General features: G+C 39.8%; 1 long non-coding RNA gene across 1 annotated transcript; it reads right to left on the bottom strand.

Moving 5' to 3' along the window:
* Nucleotides 1–19,999: 19,999 nt before the first annotated feature.
* On the bottom strand, nt 20,000–23,333 carry LOC144476588 (uncharacterized). Its single transcript, XR_013495050.1, has 5 exons — nt 23,319–23,333; nt 23,226–23,237; nt 22,532–22,602; nt 21,916–21,976; nt 20,000–21,164 (listed from the first exon to the last, which is right to left on the bottom strand). It is a non-coding gene; the product is annotated as an uncharacterized LOC144476588 (long non-coding RNA).
* Nucleotides 23,334–23,460: the final 127 nt, after the last annotated feature.

The raw sequence follows: 23,460 nt of genomic DNA, 5'->3' as shown, positions 1-23,460 counted from the left end.
GAGAGAAGCAGGATGAGGTTAGCGCTTGCGGGGAAACAATGCGGGTAAACCGAATGCTCAGGGGTGATCAAAGTTTGGCCGTTCTTGTAGTCGACTTTGCTGTCCGTTGCGGGCTACGCCGGTAAATCTAGCTTTACCGGACTACCGGACCAACGGACTACCGGAGGTAGAACTCGAGGAATGGCCACAGGGTGAAATTGGTGAGCGAGGTCCGCTTGGCAGATCGAATCGGTAGCTGGCTCCGGGAACCAGTCAGCTCAGGCCAGCATCGCCACCCCTTGGGGCTCATACGTTAGGGGTGACTTAAGCATTGTTTCAACTTCGAATCTCCCGGTAGAGGCCCAGATTGATGTCGCGAACTTTTCCGTTGCCTTATTTGCGAGTCAGATAACGAGACTGTGAGTTATGCCGAAACTTCTCTCTCTCTGTCCTTCTCCGGAATTGGCCAGGCGCTATCAGCGGCGGCGGCGGCTGCGCTCCGCCGAGGAATCTTTTATTTCCTTTATGCCATACGCTCTGGACGATTTGTCGGCGGCACGCCTCTGAAAAGAGTTTCGCAATCCCTCGAACGATAATAAGTTTACCTCTCCCTGCCGCGATCGTACCGCTGGCATCTCGTAAGGCGAACGCGTACTACCACGACTCACCTTTGACCCGTTTGCATCGCAACCAAGGATTGAACGTAACCACCTGACCATCAATTGATTCGTCTGACGTTTTTAGTCGGTGCATACTTTGCAGTTGTTGCACTGATATAGTGTTTCTCTTCTTTCGTTTCGATGTGTCAAATGCCGAATATCGACCACAACAATTTCCGCAATAGCAAAGTCATTTAATTAATGTAACCGAAACAAAGTAGTTAAAATTTGCCGTAACACCTATTCGTTTAACTCTTGTACATTGTAAAAATCCTAGTTAAAAAATGCTGTGAAAAATGAAGCGTATGTCTACGCTAATGATGCAAATGGGTTAACCTTCGGTCGTGCGCAATCGATCGAAATCATCGCACAATCGTTTTGAAGTAACTTCGAAACATATGATGGGCCATGGAAATTTTTACAAGCTATTTTCAACGAACAATGAATGTCAGGCGCATTTTTTAAACAAGTCATTGAATCGATTTCATTTACACTTCAATGTTACTAATCAGCGGATTTATGAATTTGTGGTAAGAATGTGTAGATCGCATTTTACGTAGTAAAAACATTCGAAGAGTTTTAAAAGATCGTTGCATTATTTTAAACTCGTTAAAATGATTAACAACAAAAAGAAAGTTCGTTCGTGTGTGTTCGTTCTAATGTGTTGCAATTGATACTGATAAATTATATTTTTACGTAAAAATCAGCAAGCTGGTTACAACACTTAAATTGTGTAGAGTATAGAATAGAATCCAGTTCAACTAGATCCATTAAAAGAAAGAAAAGTTAATAGGCAACTTTAATAATAGAAACGAGGGGTTCTAGCAGTTATCCTATACACTATGTGATCAACTCCCTTAACACTTTGACTGACACAATTTTTCCACGAAACTTGTAAATGAATCTCAATTACGATCTATTATTGAGTAAGCCAAACTTTGTTAAGATCTACTTGCTATAATAAATCATATCTTGTCTAGTCTTGCATTATTAACTCAATCGTACTAACTTTGCGTGACTTTTCTGAATGCTGTGGTGGCAGTCAACGTGTTAAAATTTAAGTCAAAATCAAATCGAATCGATATCTATTGCGATTTCCGAGTGTGTACCGATTTGCCACATTATTTTATCTATACCGAAGGGTTTCCATTGAGCAAAGGAAACCTAGTCTGTTAACGATTTCTACGCCTTTTAAGTAAGCCTATGATCGTTCACAATGTCTATTGCCAATTTCTATCGGAACGTTCGTACATCTTGTTCGTATTTTTAGTACGAATTTCGTAATGGCCACGTCGTATTAGGTGTAACGAATACTTCCACCGATACTCTGTAATGTTGCGAGTAGTTCCTAAGCGTACGTTTACATTAGAGCTGCGATAAATGCTGCGAGAGCGTCGATCAGTGCGACGAAAAATACTGATCGTCCAGCAAATTGCGCTCTGACCGTATCTTCGATGTAAACAGTTCCATTGTTTAAAAAAAACCACAATGGAACGTATTTCGTCGCTCTGATCGTTTGCCACAGCTCCGCCATGAGCGTACCCTAACGCTAGCCGTCTTCGTAATAAAAAAAATCGAAGGAACAGACGAGAAAAGAAAAAAAAGTAAATTGTATCGTGTCGTACCGACTACTAACCGACTATCTAACCAAATAACTCGAATAGATTACGATTAGTAACCGACCATGGATGGCGATCGCCGAGGCAATCGTACATTATTCGACGCGTTCCGATCGGCGAACGGATCGCAGTATAATCATGCCGCTTATCTAATGGCAAAAACCGAATTCCGTCTCGCCTGGAACGCCGAATTGCGCGTGTACGATCCGTGTAAAAAAAAAAGGAATGAACGGAACGGTGAAGAAGACGCAGCATTGAACGGGAATACGCAAGGAAGTATGTAAGTTCGCTAGTATAGATATGTTTTGTATCATAGTTCTATCATAGAAATATTAATTGAAATAAAATTACTGTTTCGATGTTAGCCAACGTGTTGCGTTCTTTATGCATAACGGGGTTAGTATCGATTACGTCGACGTTAGCCGCAAGCATAACGGCGTTATGCCAACGTAACGTCTTCGCATCCCCGGGCTGCGTCTCGAGATTTTCCCTACGTACCCCGCATCCTTCGCGCCTCCTCTGAATTATTTAACGCCGCTACGTGATTGGCCGACAAATCCGGCATGCCTCAATAATTTACCAATCATACACACGGTCCTTTGTGTTTTATGCGCCGCGTTTCGAATAAATCGCATTGCGTATTCAGGAGAGCAACGATCCGGCTCTATTCGAGCGTGAACGCGTGTGCCCCTCGGTGAGCAAGACGGGTGAACGAAACAAAAAGTCGGTGGAAGATAACGGAGAAGAGGTCGGAAGTCTAGGATGGGAAATCGAATGGGAGTGATTTCTACGGCTACACTCGAAATTTCGCCGAGGGCCGGAAGCGACTGCCGCTTTCATAACGTAAATCGAATGTTTCCCCCTTCTCGTTTCGTCGACGCGGGGGCGTTTCTTAATTGTGTATGGATACTTCGGAGATAAGTTCGGATCGGGAAACGAGGAACACGATGTCGCGCGGAGACAAATGATCTGGGAAGAATTTTTGAAATGCTATTTCGACACCCACACTGCGAAAGGGATAAATAATTCACGTCGAACTTTATCGAATTGGTATACGTTGCTAGGATCATAATTTTGGCAATTTCTTTTTTGTGTAATGATAAATGTTTAGTCAATACAAATTCGGAATAGTTAAAAATTAAAAAAGGAAATTCATTTTTATTTAAATTCTATTTGTTGTAATTCAGATGGAAAATGATTATTTCACATATAGCGAGCCATAAAAACTTAAATCAATCAAATTTTTACTTCTCCTCTACTGTTGTTTTAAATATATATATATATTAAATATTTATTTGTTTATATATATAGTATATTATATAATATATAATACATAAATATGTATCATGTATAATATATACATGTATTCCTTAAGAACCAAAAGATATTGATCACCGCAGTTGTGAACGAAATCGTAGTGTTAAACCAAAACATTTTATAATATTTTCATTACAAAATCGTTTTAAGAACGTACAATTATAATACCGTTTTGTGAAAAACATAGTTTCGATTGAACTCAATATACAGTATGAGGAAATAGTATATCTATTTCACGATTAACAGTTTGAAGCAACGAAAAAGCGTACGAGAAACGAGTCTTTGTTGAAAAGGCTGATACTAAATACTGTTATCGGCGAAACTATAGGTATAATGGGAGTTGTGTGGTAAGAGCGGTTCATGGTAACAGAATGCGAACCGATTTTGTAAGAGGAACCGCTTATCTACGATCGAACGTCTGGCCGGTAAGTAAACTAAGGCGGGAAACGCGCGATGGAAAGAGCGCGCATTCGATGTAAATTGGCAATTTTTCTCGTGCGGCCCATGGTAATCATTGGCAATTAGACCATGGGGCCTCCGATAAATGTTATTTATAGCCGTGATTATCTGCGGCGCACCTAGTTGCTCGAAGGTTCGCCTAACTATGCACCCACTTCCCCTCTCTCCGATTCCCCTTCGCGTCGACGTCTAATTGGTCAGCGATTATTCCTGTTTGTACAAAATGTCGGTACAAGCGGCACTTTACCTTCGCCACAAATACAAGCAAATGTTTCTGCTGAACCACGTCGACCGATTTAATGCGTGTGAATCACGGATGCCTCGGAACGACTACTGCGCAACGAAATATCGTCACCTCGTTAGATCTACACGCTAATTATTTCTCTTCTTGACGGAGAAAAATGTTATCATTTATTTCCATAAGGTCGTTCGTGATATCATTCTTTTTACGGTAAGTATTCTCATTGCATTGCCATTCGTGTTTAAGTTTAGCAATTTTTGTGATCGCCTTTTGTGACGCAAGTGTGGTGACTTTTCAGAAATGCATTTTCCACACTAATTACATATATAAGCCAATTAACGCACAATAACTTTTCAAAACTGTAAATCAATATTTAAACTCGTTTTCACATGACCCTGAAGAGGAAATTGACGTTGGTTTCCTCGTAGTAAAAGCTCTTATACATGCATAGAAAATGAAACTTAGTTACAAATTTTAACAATGTTCTTTATTAGTTTAGTATACCTGTACCATTCGCGAGCATGATCATTAAGAGATTAACAGTCTGCAAAGTTATAATAGCCTGTAGCGTTCTGTAAATTTTACTAGCAAGTTTTGTTTTAGCATTACGTCGCTTAGCATCAACGTTAGAACGTTTGAACCTGTTTCGGACATCCTAACATATCATATGTATTATCTTAGTACAAGAGATACAGGAATATATAAAATTACTTTAACACGTATTCGACATCCGCTTTTGATGTAATATAATTTTGATATAATACAATTTAGTTCGTGGCAGATCCTCTACTCTTCCTTCGTTTGCAGAATATTCGCCGAGCGCGAAGGGTTAATCATGTCACATAATTTACAGGAACTATTTCATGAAAAAGAAAATCGGACAACGCTATCGGAATTTCATAGTTGTTGCCAGCTAAAACATCGAACGGTTTAACAAACAAGATTTACAATATCATGCTAATGTATAGCTCCGCAGCCGTCTGTCTAAAATAATATCGATAATTTTTGTACGGCGACGGCGGCGCACGATACCGGTGATCATTTCTCCAGTTCTATTTTCCCGCGATAAAGCACGGATGAGAACGTATTCAGAGACGAGCGGCCGAAAAATAAGGGGAAAAGAAAAAAGCCCCGTATTCCATCCGTTGGACGTGATTAAAAGGGAAGAACGAACGCATCACGCTCCTCGCGATCCTTGAAACAATATTATTATTAAAAGCTGTGCGCGGCCCGGTGATCCACGTGAGTCCACGGAATGGCGAAAAGAGTGGACAGGACACGCGGTCGCTGCAGACTGCAGAGAAGGCCGCGGGGGCGGTCGCGGGGCCGAGCGGGGCTGGGACGGGTCCGGCGACAGAAGAGCGATTAATTAAAAGAGCAAAAACTGTTTTCATAAAATTCATTTGCGGAAATATGCGCCGACTGAAATAATATCCGGCCGATGAGCGCGCGTGTCCCAGCTTGAAGCGGCGTTCACGGGGACGCGTTGCTCGAGTGAAAAAGCGACGCGAATAAAAATGGAGGCTGGACGAAATGCGAAAGTTTTCGCATTTTTTTACGTTCGCCCAGCGGACCGTGTGTACGTTATCGCGGGGCCGTGTGAGCACGGTCGCTGGTGTGCGTTTATTCTCTTGACCCGGCATCGTAAGCGTATCGTGCATGCACCGGTTACAAAGCAACCAATCTTTCCCCGTTCTTTTCTTCCTTTTTTTCCGTCCCTACCGAAACCTCCCTTTCCCGCTCCCATTCGCCCATTCTTTCCTCCGCTGTTCCTCTCTTCCTCTACCTTTTGTCCGTCACATTTCCCCCATTCCGACCCAATCTTGCAGCCGTTCGGTCATAAAAATATTTCTACGCCTTCCTGGATATTTTTTCCTTCTGTCGCCATAGCTTGCACGCTTCTCGCACACGCCCCCGTCCCCGCCGTTATTCCGGCCGACTAGCGGAGACGCGAAGTGTGATTTAAACGCGCGTAAAAACGGCTGTTAAAAGGCAAGAAAGCTCCTTAGCGCCTGCTTTGATTGGCCAACTCGGTTTATTAAAACGCCCCGGGCGATATTACATATTTTTCTTCTCGCTTGAACCCGGCCACTTCGCGCGGCCACTCCACGCTTTCTTCCTCCTCCTCCTCCTCCTCCTCCTCCTCTCCGTTCCACCCCCGCCCACGCCAACTCCCCCGTTCCTTTGTCAAAGTATACGGCTAGCTGCTCAAATAACCATTTTCTCTTCCTCAGTTTCTTTTCTTCCACCCCGACCACCCTTCGGGCAGTGTTTTACTGCGCCTCGAAGAAGTTTCTTTCCCGAGCACCGTGCAACGAGCATCTTTCCTCAACCCTTTTGAACGATACTGCTTGAATGGCGCCATGTGGACCGGGCACAATAGCAACGTGGGAAAAGAATACATGAAAATGTGGAGTCGCGATGGAATTATGCTAATAAGAATGCTCGAAAATGAATTATCGTTTCTCGATTAGTTTGTAAGAAATAAATTAGGAGGATAGGTCGAACGGTGCTTCGCCGTGAAAGAGAGGCCAGGCATCTTTTGTAATATTAATTAATAAGGCAACATCCGCGGAGCGAGATACTTGCTCCTAATTAAGAAATACCTACCGTGCGCTCGTTTTCAGCACAGGGGCGACGAGGCGGAAAAATAAGAGGTAGAAATTCCATGCTGCTCTGGCACCCTTGGAACGGGGTAAACTTAATCCTCGCCGAAGTTAAACCAACTGCTAAGCTTTTCATTACGCTGAAACGAGCAAACGGGGAAGACGATGGTCGAATAGCCCTCTTTCTTCTTTTTCATCGATATCGGGCGATAATATTTAATCTTCGTCCTTCGCAGCAACGAATTCCTTCGCGATACTCGTTTTAATAACCTCCGGGTCCTAACAAAGCTGCCGCCGATAAGACGCGACTTGTCCTGCCCGGTCGGCCCCGAGACAGGCTATTTCCCAAAGGTGTCATTTGCGATATAAATAAAAAGGGAGAATGAAAGATGCAGAAGGAAACTCCGACAACTTCGAATTCAAGCGGCGCGAAAGGCGACGAAAAGTTTTACGAGCACGGCAGTCGTAGTGGGCTGGCTCGCTGGCTGGCTGGCTGGCTGGCTGGCTGGTTTGAATTGCATCAATTAAAAAAAGCCGTTCCGCAAAAATTCCATAACGCGACGGGTGGAAGCCTGCGTCAAATGTCCCTGCACATTCGCCGCTTTCCACTTTTGCCCAGGCAGTAAAACCTTTTCATTCTTTCGCGCCTCTTTTTCGTTGCATTGTCAATAACAGTGATCTCGGCGATTTCATCGAATATTTCACTTTCAGATATTAATAGATAGATTTATTAAACGGCAATTCTCCTTTTATACTTCTGTACGAATGATTAACAATCGTCGATATCTTTGACGGCCACTAAGAAGCAGGACACGATTACAAAGAACAAGGGAAAAATAATTTTAGGACGCTTAAAAGAAGGACAGATTAGTTAATAATTTTTACTTCCGGTGTATTGTACTGTTTAATTAGGATCTAGATTCGTAATTGATTAAATTTTCTAGTAGATGCATTCTGAATTTTAATACGAAATGAAAATTTTCAAGAAACAGATGCTTGTAATTCATGATAATAGCGTTATGAAATTTTTCTGATTATACAAGTTTATTTTTGTACATTAATCTATACTTTTTAAAGATCACTTCGAAGTCATGGTATTAAAGATCGTTGAATCTGTCTCGATCCGCTCCACAGTGCTGCGTTAGAAAAAAATAAGGGAAGTGATCGAAAATACCTACGATCTTCGATAAATGAAAAAAATGTGCTTAAGAAAAAGAAACATGAATATCTTTAACTTCGAACTGAACAAAGTTGTTCCGAGACAATTTTTTATATCAGCTTAGATAACGAAGAGATTTCAATGCGCAGGAAGTAATAAATATCCTGTATATACGTAGGAAAATCTATTAACTCCAACCGTCTTTAAATAATACCTAGATCAATAATTCATTCAATTTATTACCGCCAAAACGGATTAGACACGTTTTAAACGAGTATTTACAGCGAACTTGTAAATCAATGTAACGACGTGTCTAAACAGGAATAGCCAAAATACTCGAAGCACATTTTTTAACGAGGTTCGACGATAGCATCAATCCTTGGAATATTTCCAGAAACACGCGGCACTTCATAAAAGAGACGAGAGGGAATACGTTTCTACGGGAAGGAACACAACAGTAGTACCACTCGTTCGTAGGCGACAGTCCAAGTATGCGAACTATGTTCTCATAATACTTTGTCCGGCGGGAAAGAATCCCTTATGAAAATATATAAGAGAAGGGGACGTTGACGTCGAACTCACAACTAGGGTGTCAGATAGAAAATTCCTCATAATTCCTCATACCTTATACGAAATGCGTTCTGAACTTTATTTACTCCACTTTCATGGGCTCTGTGTTATTCAGAGTACAGGTAATATTTCTATGATACGGTAGGCAAGATTCGTAGAAAATGCCGTGTTCTGCAAAATCGTGTTATGTAAATCCAGAGCCAGTACAAGAAGAGGCTAACGTTTCGAAAACTTATTAAAAACAAACATCTTTTTAATTTCATATTAGCAATTTAATTTTTATTAACCCCTTGACGTACCATTTCCTTCGCAATTACCGCGATTAGGAATTTTTCAATTGGCACACTTTCTTAGAAGGGACAGAAGATTCATGTTTATACCGTGCCTGAATTTACTTGAATGCTTAAATATTAATAACAAGGGATTAGAATTATATTCCAATTTTAAAGAACAGAATAACATACATATTTAAATATTTGTTAACGGCAAGGGGTTAAAAATATAACGTATAACACGAATTACACAACGTATAACACGAAACGAAAAAATATTATTTTTATTTAGTGTAATCTTAATTCAATAAATTTCTTCTTCATCACTACTCAGAACAGTCAAACGATACTCTAACCTCAGAATAAAAGTATGAGTAATTTATAATTTATTTATATATGTATTTTCGTATAAAGGCATTAGAATTAATTATTTTCAGGTATTTCCGTGATTATTCTAAGGTCACTTAGTTTCTAAAAATGTTAAACAAAAATATCCTTATTGCATTAGACGGAACAATATTATAGGTTGCAATCTTATACGAGGGTTCCTGCAATTTACCTTAACATGTTAGAGCGAGGAAATACGAATAGATTGAAACTATTAAAAAATAAATATAATCTCGATTAGAAATTGGAAAAGTCGAGAAACAGGAGAAAAACTGTCATTTTCGTTAAAGCTTTCGTGAGTGGAATTAAATTAAAAGTGCTTCTTAAACGTGTTCCACCGTTTCGCGTCAAGTAACCCCAAGGGAAGGAATTCAAAGGTTTCGGTTGAAGCCTCTGAAAAATCATACTGTGAAAGAACTCGTTACCAACTCTATTGACACCATATTCGTTCAATTGTACGGTGCAATTTAATTTGTGGAAACGATATATTTGGTCGCTTGAATAACGTTTCCCCACAAAACAAGTAAACGTTCGCAAGAGGTTCGCCGATCGAACTCGAGATCCGCTATTCACGACGAGTATCAATATTTTTCAGAGGAATACCGTGCTTCGGACCATTCACCGGCAAGTCTTGCAATCGAGAGAAATAAACCGTAATTGGACGTCGCGGTGAAATGGTGGACCGTTTCGAGAGTTAATCGGCAACGATTTTTCCTATAAAGGCGCCGGAAAAAGGACGATTCTTCGGGGAGTTGCCGAATGAATCGAGCAATCTTGAGGCCCTTTGTTTCCGAGATCTGCCACTTGTAAATATAATTACCCCGGGCTCCTCTCGGTCGTCCTCCGGCCCCGTCCCACCGTCTCTAATTTGATTCTGCGGTTGTTTTCACCCACCTTCGCCGCCTCCTCTCCTCAGTTTTGGGCTTCGCCCATGCATTGTCTCTTGTCTCTTCATTCAAATTACCCTCGGCTTTCCCATTCTCGCGCCGCTACAACCGCCCCCGAGCGTCTCCTCGCCCCGGCCGGGCCACCCTAACGCGGCAGACCCCGTCGTTTTCGCCCTTATTGTTGCGGTTTTATTGAATCCGCTGTGCATTGTCTGCGCGCAAGCGAGACGCGGCCTCGTTGTTCAAAGAAAATTGGCGCGCAATTCGAAACACACGGACATATCCGTCTTTCATCCCAGGCTTTCCCTCTGCGGCACCGATGAAATCGAGTTTCACGGGTGCGCAAGTACGGTCAAAAGGTACACTACGCCGGCACACTGTTATTGTACTTTGATATTTTTTTCCGCGCTTGTTTCCGGTTCGTTTTTGCAGTTGCGAAACCATGAAATCGTTACCGTCTGTTTTAGACCGCGCTTAAAAACTCGGGGATCTAAAACGTTTTTCCGGCGCGACGATTCCCCCCATCGAATGACTTTCGAAAAATCACCTTTGTTCCCCGGCGTTCTCTCTCTTTTTTTTTTTCGTTTCCCGCGGACCCATGAATATACAAGAAAATGGAATTCGTGTCCGGAATACACCGGCAACGGAGGAAAGCGGCGTTCCCCGGGAGGAAATCAGCCCGATGAAGGGAGCAAGATGGGGGAAAATCTTTTCGAGGGAATGCGTAGGATGTTTGTGTATCGAGGATCAAACGGAAATCCCGGGCAAACTTTTGTTTGCATTTCCATTATTTCCGTGCATCCGGCTGATGGGAACGATAAACCGTGCATACCTACGTACCTGCAAACCGGCGTGATACCATTCACGAATTTTTTGTTTTGCTTTCATAAATTTTGAGTACGCGTCAATAGGGGTTGTCGCGAGCGCGTCATCGAACGAAATTGTTGTAGGCAAACAACAAAGGCCCGGAGGACAGGGGAGGCGGCGGAATAAAAAGGATGCTTAATAGCCGCCAGTCTGGTGGCTGTTGATTCGTGTAATGAAATCAAGAGTAATCGAGAGGGCGGCCGCTTTTGTCCAGGGCGCATGAATTTCGGCGGGCGACCATTAATTATTCGAAATTAAATATCCTTCGCGGACTTTAATTAAAATGTTTTCAATGTCGCCCCGACCAGATAGCCGGGAACATTTTACCGTGGCGATGTATTAAAAAGGCGAAGATTCATTCATCATCGCTGCGTAAACTGCTCCGACGAAACTGTATTCTACGGTTATACTAAATGAAAACCTTCGAAACAAATGCGTCGGTTAAATCGATTCCATGAAAACGAAATCGAGAATGCATGTATGTATGCACAAATAACCATCCCACAACGCGGCATCCCATGACGCGATTTTTCTCTAACACGATAGGATAAATTGCGTGAACTCTCGCATAGCACTGCAATCTATAATACTGTTTTAATTTGAGACGATAAAAAAAATTACAAAAACCTTTGTACAATACTACTTCTACAGCACTGGATAGCATGATTTTTGTTCAATATATTTAAAAACTGAGTTACCCTAAAATAATGACGGAAAGGAGTAATGAACTAGTATCCTTTCTCTGAAAGAAGCTGAAAATTTCTTACGGGAACTGCAAAATTGTCTATCTTCATATCATGAAATTTACTATGATTCTATAAGAACCCGTGAACAAATCAAAATTACAGTTTTTTAAAAAAAGGTAGAATATTCATAAAGAGATGGTGGCATCATTCAATCGAAAAACAGTTTTCGTATGATTGTGCTGTATAGTGATAAGGAAAAAATTTATTCAATTAATGTTACGCTAAATGAAAATAATATTTTATGTTTTGTGAAATGCGTTCATTTATATTTATAACAAAAATTAAGTTACTAATGTGAGATTTAAAAAATGTTTGGTTTAAATAAGTTTTCGAAACGTAACCGGCTTTTTTGTACCGCCTATGGGTTCCATATAAAACGATCGCGCGCAACACGGTATTTTCTAGGAAGCCATCTACCGTGTTGTAAGAGGGTTACCTGTATGTACATTGTTCCACGGTGGAATCTAGAGGAAAGTCGATCCAACGCGGAACAATTACGGCTAGCAGCTAGAACGAATTAATACGACTGGTCGATCGGTGATTGCCGAAACCAGTAATGCAATTACGGCGCGGTTCGATAATATTCATGTAATTAAAATTCCGCGCCCTCCGCCTACAGCCTTGCTCGAACCACGCGCCTCCGATCCCAGCCCCTGACTCTTGCAAGCAAACGATTCTTGTTTGTATTGCAAACAAAGGGTTTCTCGTAAGGGTTGGAGAGACTTCGACGGGGAGAGAGAGAGAGAGAGAGAGAAGGAAGAGCGAAGAGAGACAAAGAAGCTCGAGCGACTGGCGGAGAAAGGGGATAAAGAAGGAGGGGTGGAAAGTGAAAAGGGGGGGCGCTGGAAAACAGGGGCAGAATTATTACATCTTTTGTTCGAAGGCTCGAACCGCCCCATTTGCGGAATTGCGGATCGCGATCCAGCCGCGATTGCGACCGCTGAATGCCACGGGGTCGGCCAGGCTTTTGTTAGTTTTGACTAATTTCCGCCAGGTAATCTGCTTCAATTCGAATTTCCCGGACCGTAATAGCACGTTACCGAGGAATTCGGTAAAATTGTCTATGCGATCTGAATTCCCGATTAGTTTACGGCCAGCTGCGACGGATAGCCATTACTTCCGCATCTCTAACATGACAAGCCGTGCGTACAAATCGTTGCGCGCTCTCTTTCCCGCCCTCCGTCCCTCCCTAATTGCGTGCGACAATTATTTCGATAAAAAGATTTCGCCGCAACCGGCTCCGTAAAATTTAATAACGGCGCGAGAAAACGGGCGGCTCGTAAAATTTTAATCTCCCCGCGTGTCGCTGCGAGACGGCGCCGCATACCCTATCCCGCGAGTAAGTTTAATTCTTGTAGTCCCATCGGTGACTTTATCGCGAGAAACTGCGTCGGTCCGGAAACCGTCGTTACAGCATCGTTACCGTAAGAACTTACTGGGAGCATTGTTACGGCTAATGTTACCGAACTTGGTTAACTTTCAGTTTTACCGCCTGATTCGGATTAAGAATTTATGGTAACGGCCGACTCTTCGGTTCGCTCGCCACCACCGAAGAACCAAGGAAACGTTTTCGGGAGGAGAGACGCTTTAATTACCTTCGCCGTGCCACGCCGGTAACGCTCCGAATATTTACTTTTACGAGAAGAAGAACGGCTCGCCGATTCCCGAAGGGCGACGCGACACGTCTATTGCCTCGTACACGCGAAAAATCGAACGACGGGCAAAAGGTAAAAGATGAGAATCAATCAGAAAAGGAATATGCGAACGGCGAGTAAGTCATTCAAGACTGCGGTTGGAATTCAATGCATCCAGAGCCTGTCCTCGTCGCGTATAATTCGATCCGTCCGTCGTATCCTCTTACCGTCGATTCGATAAATCGGGCGAACAGCTTGAACACGAGATCGGCGAGACACCGGGAACACTGGTCTCATGTGTCACTTACTTGCCAGATCGGCGCTTTCGCTGGTAGTCAATTACATTAACGGAGAAACCCGGGGCGACGAGCCGAGGAAGAAAAACCGGAAACTTATAACTTCTCCCCGCAAACTCGGTATTTTTGCTTCTCCCCGTCAGTCGCCGCAACAATATACCCGTGTCGCGGCCGGTGTCGGCTCCTCGGCTATACGGCTTGGTTAACTTCTGCTAATAATGGTGAGACATTAATTTCACCCGATTGGACCCGGCGGAGTTCAGCTACAAAAGCGAAAACAGGAGGAAGGAAGACGCGTTTCGTGAACGACGGGGACAGTTCCACCGTCTCCGTCTTTCCCGCTTCGACGAGCCCCACGCCATTCGAATTCTCATTGCTCGACGGGAAAAGGACGGTTTTAACCCTTCTTCTTTACGCGCAATCCTTCGCTCTGCTAGATCTCACTCGGCGGTCGGTATAATCGCGCCGCACCGGTGTTCCCGCGGGAGCCGTTGCTCTCGGCGCGATTCCTCCGAAGGATGAAACGACGAAAAGTTTAATGAGCCCGCCTACCGCGTGTCCTCGGTCGGTAAAATTGCCTCCTCGGTCTTTGAAGGACCACGAGACAACGCGGCGGCCCTATAATTAATACGAGAACGGGGCTAGCTGATTTCCAAAGGGCCGGTTGGCTCCATGTGTCGTTGCTCGTGTCAACGAAACCGGCGCAGTTCCGTCCGCGATCAAACACAGGCGAAAGAACCCTGTGTTCCGTAGAACGGCGTGCCAAAACATAAACGCGGCTGAGCACTAATGGACCGCCTTAAATATGTAAGACCAGTCTGCCCACCGGGTAGCGGGTAACAATAAACTAACACTTAAGGCACACTCCAAGGCACAATGCGAAGTCACACTCCTCGCGCTAACGATCTCACCTTGCCGGGCTCCGAGCATTACACCGTAGTGGTCCTGGAGACTGTTTTCACTTGTCGTAAGAAGAAGCAACGGAATACCGATGAGTAATTAAGCGTCGCGCTGTCAGTAAACTCGCGAGCGCAGCGCACGATTGAATAATAAATTAACGAGTTCGTTGTCAATAAACTGTTCATGTTTATGAAAAATCAAAACGATATTCGCGAGAAATTCAAATCGGTCCAAAATTGTCTTCTCCCTTCGAACAACCTCAGAATATAACAAGCATTAAATTTTAAAAGTGACTAAATTTTGATAATATTTCTTTTTTTATTTATCACGCTTTCAAAATCCCGCATGAGTTATCAGCGACAAAATAGGTAATATACATTATATAAGTACAGTAAATTTCAACGTTAACTTGACACGCTAGAAATTACATATACAAGTCCAGGTTTTATTTTAGTTATGCACGCATAAAATCTACGATCAGCGTTTATTCCAACAACTCTTCGCAGTTCTTTAACATTCTACTTAATTATGTGTGACCAAAAAGGTATTTTCACATGTGGCAATTAACAATTCCCTGAATAGATATGAAGCTAGAAATCGATTCACATGACAGCGGTATTATTCTTTTTGTGAAACACAAAGTCGTGATTGTCGGAAAGGGGAACGTATTAATGAATAAAATAAAAAAAAAACAGGTGAAACTGAAATTGCCAGCTGGAATTGGAATTATAGCGGTTATCTTTAACCGAATTGACAGCGAGCCCTGAAAATATTTCGAGCTTGTCCGGTAACACGATGCGATGGTAAGTGGCAAATTGGACTGTGCAAATACAAGATGGGTAAATTTTTCATCGCGGAAAAAGAGCGGAAACCGTTACCTATCCTCCGCTCGCGAATGGAAAACGCGCGTGTTTCCATAAAACTAAACAAACCCTCCCGGTGGTAACTAATCGATGAAATTATTTTCTTTTTTATCCGTATCGCGCAACAGCGAATCGAAACGCTCTCCGGCTCGTAGTTTTTCGTTTAAGCGAACGATACGAGGCCGCGTTACTTACCACGTCATAAAAGCTAACAATGATGGAAATATTAGTTTTTAAAGCCGCGCAGGGTGTCGTTAACGGTCTCAAGCTTTCCCGGTCGCGAACTAAAAGTTGCTGCCCCCTCGTTGCTCGTCGGTTTTCTTACGCCTTCGCGTTTATAGGCCTCCGTGAGCTATAATTCCTCTTTCCTTCGCACACTACTTGATACGTAAAGAAAGAAACGTGTTTCCCATTCGTCTACTTTGCGCGAAGTTATACGACTTCAGCTGCACCCAGTGTCGAAACGACTCTTCGTAAAAACGTATCCAATTCCTCGACGGTAATTTGTCTATTTTGGCCCTTCGATGCTATTACTAAACCTGGCAGAAAATATTTTATCGAAAGCGTGAACGCGATCATTGGACTCGTAACTTGAGCGTTAATTCGCAGCGACAAAAATAGTATTACGTGTGCACGCGTAATTTACAATTAGAATAATGTGAGAATAGATTAGATCTATTGGAATAATAAATGCTTTGGACGATGAAGATTACAATAGAGATGAAAAAAATATATGTTCATGATTATATCACCATTTACCTAAAATATATGACGAGATTTGTCATTACATTTGCCTCATTATGAATAAAACACATTTCCGTGTCAAATATATGAGTAGTTGTAATGTTGGACGGTTAGTTTATTTGATCAAATACCATTTGCCAGGGGTTGTATCGTTATAGAAATATCACGTAAGAATAAAACGAAGAATTCTTCGACATTCAAGTTCCTACCAGCGAGAACAATGTCAGATTAAAGGATCATTTTGTAGATAACAAAATTGTCTGACATTCGCTAAAAGTAGATTAAAACATGAACCAATTAGAGTGCGCGATGAATGGACTTGATCGAATATAATTACTATGGAGATCGAATTTATGTTCAAGGTATTGGGACATTCCCAAAATTTGTTGCTCGATCGTAGCGAATTTTTGGTAACCGTTGCCTTTTGATCGCGAGGACCGATAACGACGATGATTATAAATTTAAGCGCTTTTAACAAAAGCCACGTTCGCTCGCAACTGTTTCGCACGCAAGCGGTACTTTGCATGCCACATTCCGGACGACTTGCCACCCTTGTTTGAACTGGCGAACTGGTGTTGCGCTCAAAGTCCGAATGCATAATTAATCGGGTTATCAATTAAAGGAGCGTCGCCAATTCGTGACAGCATCCTACGATTGAACCATAGTTGCACGGATAAACGATCGTATTTTTTCGACGACAATCGAAGTTAAATCTAATCTACTCCAGTCGTGTAAAGAAATTTCATTGCTGGTCGAAAGAGTAATCGAAATATCGGAACTGTCGTTTTGTACACCGTGTAATTGTTTGCCGCATTGATCTAAATTTCGTAGAGATCAATTTATTGTATGTGTAAATTATAAAGGGCATAGCCGATTAAGATGGTCAAAACTGCCCTTAGAGGTTTTTCAATGAGTCATACACCGATCGATAGCTGACCAATAAAAACTCATCTGTGCAAAATTTTAATCCTGTAACTTGTCGGTGAGGGTAGTTACAGGGTAAATTAGATTTCGCGGTTTTCCGGCATTTTTCCACCTTTAGCGGCTTTCTAAAATTTTGAAAAAAATATGGCTTATTTTGGACATCAAGCCGGATGTCATAGGATTTTTTCAGATTTTTCAGTTGCAAGCTGTGACTATCAAAAATGAAAAACCCCCAAAAAATCGGAAAGTTGAAGATTTCTCCATGAGCGGAAACATTTCGGCATATATTCCGCTCGTTACAACTTTTTTTTAATTAAAAAATTATTTGTTTCGATGCCATAACGTTTGAAATTACTTAATCCACACTCGCGGTAAACTAAAAAAGTAGTAGCTTCATTCTGACAGCAAAAAACATCGACACATTGGGTTTTCATTTTTTTTKACAATGTTGCAGGCGAGCAAAAAATCTRAGAAAAATTGAGTACACGARCCGTGATAGTAYCTTRTCAGGGAATTAATRTAAAAGTKTTRMHKATAATWTARWWKTCRAGAAATCTTMAAYTTTCCRATTTTTKGGGGGGTTTTTCATTTTTGATAATCACAGCTTGCAAMTGAAAAATCTGAAAAARTTCYATAACATSTATAACAGCGGCKTRATGTCCAAAATRAGYCATATTTYTTTCRAAATTTTAGAAAGCCRCTRAARRTGGRAAAATGCCRGAAAACCGCGAAATCTAATTTACCCTGTAACTACCCTCACGGACAARTTACAGGGTTAAAATTTTGCACAGATGAGTTTTTATTGGTCAGCTATCGATCGGTGTATGACTCATTGAAAAACCTCTAAGGGCAGTTTTGACCATCTTAATCGGCTATGCCCTTTTAATTTAACCTCTTAAACACGGCTGAAGGTTGCGCGGACTAATTCTCTATACGACAAAGTTCGACGCGTAGACGATGCAGCACTGCAATGTGTGACGAACACGCTGTTCTCTACACGAGCACAATGGAGACTATACATTCCAGCTGTATATATTAACACATTATATATATAACTTTATTCACTTTACTGTATATATTCACAGTAAAGTGAACCACTGTCTCGGCATCGTAATATAAAATGACATTTGCGAAAGACACTATAGTGGCGCATCGTGAATAAGAGGTTAATCAATTTAACTACAAAAGACTGTCAATCCTTTAAGTTCTAACGTAAGGCATTCAAGAAATGGAATGGTTAAGAAATGAAATTAAATTCTTAATTTTAAGGTGTGCAAGGTATGTTTAAAAAATTCTTGGACACGAGCTTCTGATATTAAAGGAATCTTGTTCGTTCGAGCTCCTGTGATATCAGTATATGTACGTATCATGTGAAATATGCCAAGAATGCCGATTGTTTCTACGATTCGTTGAATCGATCGAGCGACAGTTTTACTTTGAAACGTACAATTTCACGGTCTTCGAGGTAATATGTGTTCCGCGTACAGATCGGGTTATCAATGATCAATTGATCGACTATACACTGATTTGTAGAAACGAACGGAGGTATGTAAACTCCGTTTGATACCGGCGAACTCAATCATTCCCTCTGTTCTACGACACGGCAGGGCCAACACAGTCTGTGCAAATATAGGGAACCGGGTGTACCTTGCTCGATATTTAATGCGAACGTCAGATCCAACTGATGCATTTTCAATTCGCGATAAAGGGATTAGATTATGCGGTAAAACTAGTTTCACGAAGACGTATTCCCTATACGAAAGTCCCAGTAAGTACACGCATTTGTCGTAAATAACATCGGAATTTAAAGTTCCTTACTAAAATATTTGAAAAACTTTTAACGAGAAACTTTTTAAAGATTGGACCAACCGATTCGATTATTTTCTAGATATTTGATGGACCAGTTTACTGTACAATGTCTAAACAAATTTTTGCGAAAGTTGCAATTGATTGAAATGATAAAACAAAATAAATACGTTAAAAAAGTAACTATTTTTCTGTAACTGTAACGATAAATTAACTAACGCGTTTTGCAGATCTGAAACTTTACTCGAAATCGCTTAAACTTATTATGAGCTACAATCATGAAAAATGTATAAATCTCAGTCATTTTTATTTTATGTAACTAACAACGAAATCAACAACGTTTTCAGCATTGTTCGGCAAATTATTGAGATGCATTGTTCAAAGTTTTCTTATAAGCTGAGATAAAGAATGTAAATTTCTTTGATCTTTCAACCAATTGCAGTTTCCGCAACAATTTTGGAATTGTTTTGTAGTAAGCTAGTCTTTCTAACAGCTCGAAAATAATTCAAATTATTTAGTTCAATTTTTAAAGATTTATACCTTTTTCAAAAATGTCTAAATATTTTAACGAGTAACTGTATATGGAGTCATTGTCGAAACTAATTATTAATAAACTGAATATTAAGAAACTGCTTGTTAATATGGCCATACAGGTCCGGGCAGTAAAAGCCTAAAAAAACTAAAATGAGTCCTTACTTATTGAATTCATAAAAAAATATTTTAAATAAATCGTATGCAGAAGAATCTAAAGCAAAATTTACCTCAATAAACGCCACCCCCTAAATATTTCCGCTCCAGACTATAACCTTGTTAGTCTGTACTTAAATTCGCCTCTGCCAATAATCAATTATAATTTCAAAATTGAAATTTGTGGAAAGACTCGTTGATACTCAAGATTTTAAATGACTGAATTATCTGACTGGTAATATAAAAATTAAACGAGCGTAAATGTTGAAACACATTTATTTTACGTTTAGATGTATCGTCTGTGACAATACCATAGATAAATATACAAACATTGTAAAAAAATATAATTAAATATAAATATTCTGAACAAACAACTGTTTAAATCTAGCAACTGTAATTTTTTAACAATACCTAACTAGAACTTGCTGTGAAACCAGAAATTTTACCAAAGCTGCTAGCGCTATCTATGTAATCCAAATAGAATTACAGAGATTTACCAAAAATACAGAATCCGTACAGATGTCGCAGACTGTATTTTCGAAAACGTCCAAATTATTGGGCAGCTTAGTTGAATAATAATATTGTTATAAACGGCACACGTGTATATATAATAATTGTAATTTAAAAAGAGTGAATAAAAAATTTAAAACTTATAAGTTTACAAAATATAAATATACTAATAAGTCTATGCAGTGACAGAGATCGACTGTAGATAACGTCGGAATTGAATGAAATAGGATAAACATCGGAAATTGTTATATAACGGCAATGAGTGCGAATGAGAAAAGAAGGATAGAATGAAAACATAAACACTTAACTCTTTCTTTTCTGACATCCCCATTCCGCTAAGTAAGCTTTGCTCCGTAGTTTTACCCTTGACCATTACCACGAAACACATTGGATAGCGTCAAAATAGAGTATACATAACACTCGATTCATACTAATACAGGTGTAACTATCAATAAAGTTGCACGATACAGAAATGGTAATGGCTCCCGGATCCTCGAATATCGAATGAAGTATACCAATACTTCGTACCCACTAACATATTAAAACACAAAGATTATTGTCTATAATAACAAAACCGCGGATCTTTATGCAAAATAAAAATTTACTGCATCTTTTACAAGACATTCTTATTTATAAATAAATTCAAAACGAGCGTTTCTCAATATCTTCAATACAATCTAATTAATGACTTTTCCATTTAAAAAAAAAAGTAATAATGTTATAGAATATAGAACTAAATGAAACTTAATGTATATAAACAGGCTGAAATGTGATAAATGCTTATATTTTACTACAGTTCATACGCCAATGAAATTCCATTATCAGTATCGTGATAACAAGCCATTAAATTTCATTAGTCGTGGCCCGATAATAATAAAAATAACGTAAAATAAATAGCAAAATCTAAAGTCTCGACTGCTGATTTATCTTTGCGATATCCATCCCATTGTAGAGCAAATTTAGTAGCGTCCCCTTTCCAATTTAGCACTTGCGAGACTGACCACCGTCTGCTAAGTTTGCAACCGCAACTGCCTGCAAAAAAAATAGATTATTACAGTATAATTATGTAGACATATAGCAATATAATCATTAAGTGATTCTTGTTATTTATAATTTCCTAGTAATTTGGTTTGCATGTCAAACAGCCGGATCCGTCTAATTACTTATTACAATGATCCAAAGTATAAAAATTGTTCTTGAACTACTACCTAGTTGACAATTATTTAAATTTTCTTCTGTTTCGCTACTATAAGGCCTGTAGACAAACTAACGTATCTAAAAAGAGTACCTCAAAAATACGTTGAAAAAATTGATTAGAAAAATTATAAATGATCCGAAGCATAGTCAGTTGTATTTTTGTGAAAAAGTTCCGACATACAAATGTTAATCGGATATTGTTTGAAAGTTGGAAAGAGAAACTTCTAATTGTTGATAATGTACCTGCATACAGCGGAGCGTTCAATGAACTCGTATTAGCGATAGCCATGGTTAACAGGTAGTTGACCGACTTTGCCAAAAAAATAGAACTGTACTATCAGAGCAAAGCATAGCAACTACATGTTTTTAAAGTTGTTTCTAGGTTTTCCTGAAAACAATTAAAATTGAAGCTTTCTGGAAAGCACATGAAAAGTACTAATAAAATATTATGGCAAATATTTAAACAGACTACAATATCTTTGTCTCATTTAAACTTCGACTATCATTTGTCAAGTATTAAGTAGATTTTCGTATGATAGATATATAGCTAAATATTAAAACAATTGTATAAATTATAAATAATTACCTCCGAAATTGAATGAAGTGCAGTTGCACGAGCTACCTCATTACCAACCCTGATCGTTTTCCTGTAACAAAATTATATTATAAATAAATTAGTTATCCGAAACATTAGGTATCACACGTATTGATCAGTAAAGACGGACGGTAAATTGATTAAACCTCTACATTGAAATATCTCCTTTAATTCAAACAATAGAGCTTGATGGATAAATTATTTCATTGCTTCCTACGCTGACTAATAAATACGTTAACCGTACATTATAAGCGGCCCAAGAAATTCCTTGGCAAACAGGAATTTCCTTCTAATATCTTGTCGCTTACAACAGATCATTTATAACGATGTAAGTATAGAGAAAGATTTTAAACTGCTATGCCGGTAAACGATAAAACAAAATAATATTTACCTCAGAAAGAAACTAATTTAATTCGTAATATTTAAATAAACAAGAAATGTTGCTTTCAAATTTGACGAAGTTAATACATGTATTTGAGCATACAAGAATGTAAGTAGTTAATGAATAGAAAACTTAAACGGATTTTAAAGGTAGTTGAACCTGCTAATGCGTTCGGTCGCATGTTTGAAAATTACTACTGGAAGTTGACATTATAGTAACACTTACTGGAGCACTTGTGACAATTTGGTCCCTTCATTTTGATTGATGCTTGATCTTGGCTGCTGAGTCAACGAGTTCTGTGAAGGCACAATGATTACTTATGAGTTCCGTTGTACTGCTTTCAATTTATCGATCAGCTCCTACCATGACCTCTCCCAGACAAAAGGAGAGAGAGGTGGCATGAAAGTGGTACATACTTTTATTTAGAACAGGATATTAAAATAGCTAAAACACCATTCTACAACATTTTGGCCACCTATATCTGTTTAGCAATGTCGTGGCACCATTAAACAGTTTCAAAATTACATGTCATTTTCATTTCATTTTTCGAAAAGTGTAATATGTCTCTTTCATAAGTTGATGGTATCGAATGAGCTATCGACATCTATGAATTCAGTAATTTGATAAATTAGCATCATTTCCTAAGTTATTAAAAAGTAAAGATACATTAAAGGATTTTCCATTTGGTCTTATGAAACATTCTTTCTGTGTTAAAGTATTTTCTATTTAATTACATCAAATACGATCTTGTTTTCAGATAGCATATTTGAATCGAAAAAAAAGTCAAGTCGTGTATTACTGCTATACTTGATATAGTATTGATTTGTAACCAGGTGCAAATTCATGCGCATAAATATCTCTATGAAAAAAAAACAAATACTCTCACTAGTTATTTTCAAAATATTTACAATATCTCTACCAATTCATATCCCTTTCACAGCTACTCTCCAATATTTGAGCGGCGTGTGCAGTGTGCGGTGTGCAACCGGTATCATTCGTGCCGTGCGCAAACCAGGGCTGTAATCATTCGAAGCTGGTTCCGTATCTTGACGTAATTCAAACTTGTCTTCGATTTAACTCGCAATTGTAAAAAGAAAAGAAATTCAATAACTCCCTGTTATGACGGAGATAAGTCACGAAATCTTATTGTAAAG

Source organism: Augochlora pura, chromosome 10 (genome assembly GCF_028453695.1).
Source record: "Augochlora pura isolate Apur16 chromosome 10, APUR_v2.2.1, whole genome shotgun sequence".
NCBI lineage: Eukaryota > Metazoa > Arthropoda > Insecta > Hymenoptera > Halictidae > Augochlora > Augochlora pura.
Note: the sequence above shows the minus strand (reverse complement) of the source record. Positions and strands in the feature narration are given on the sequence as shown.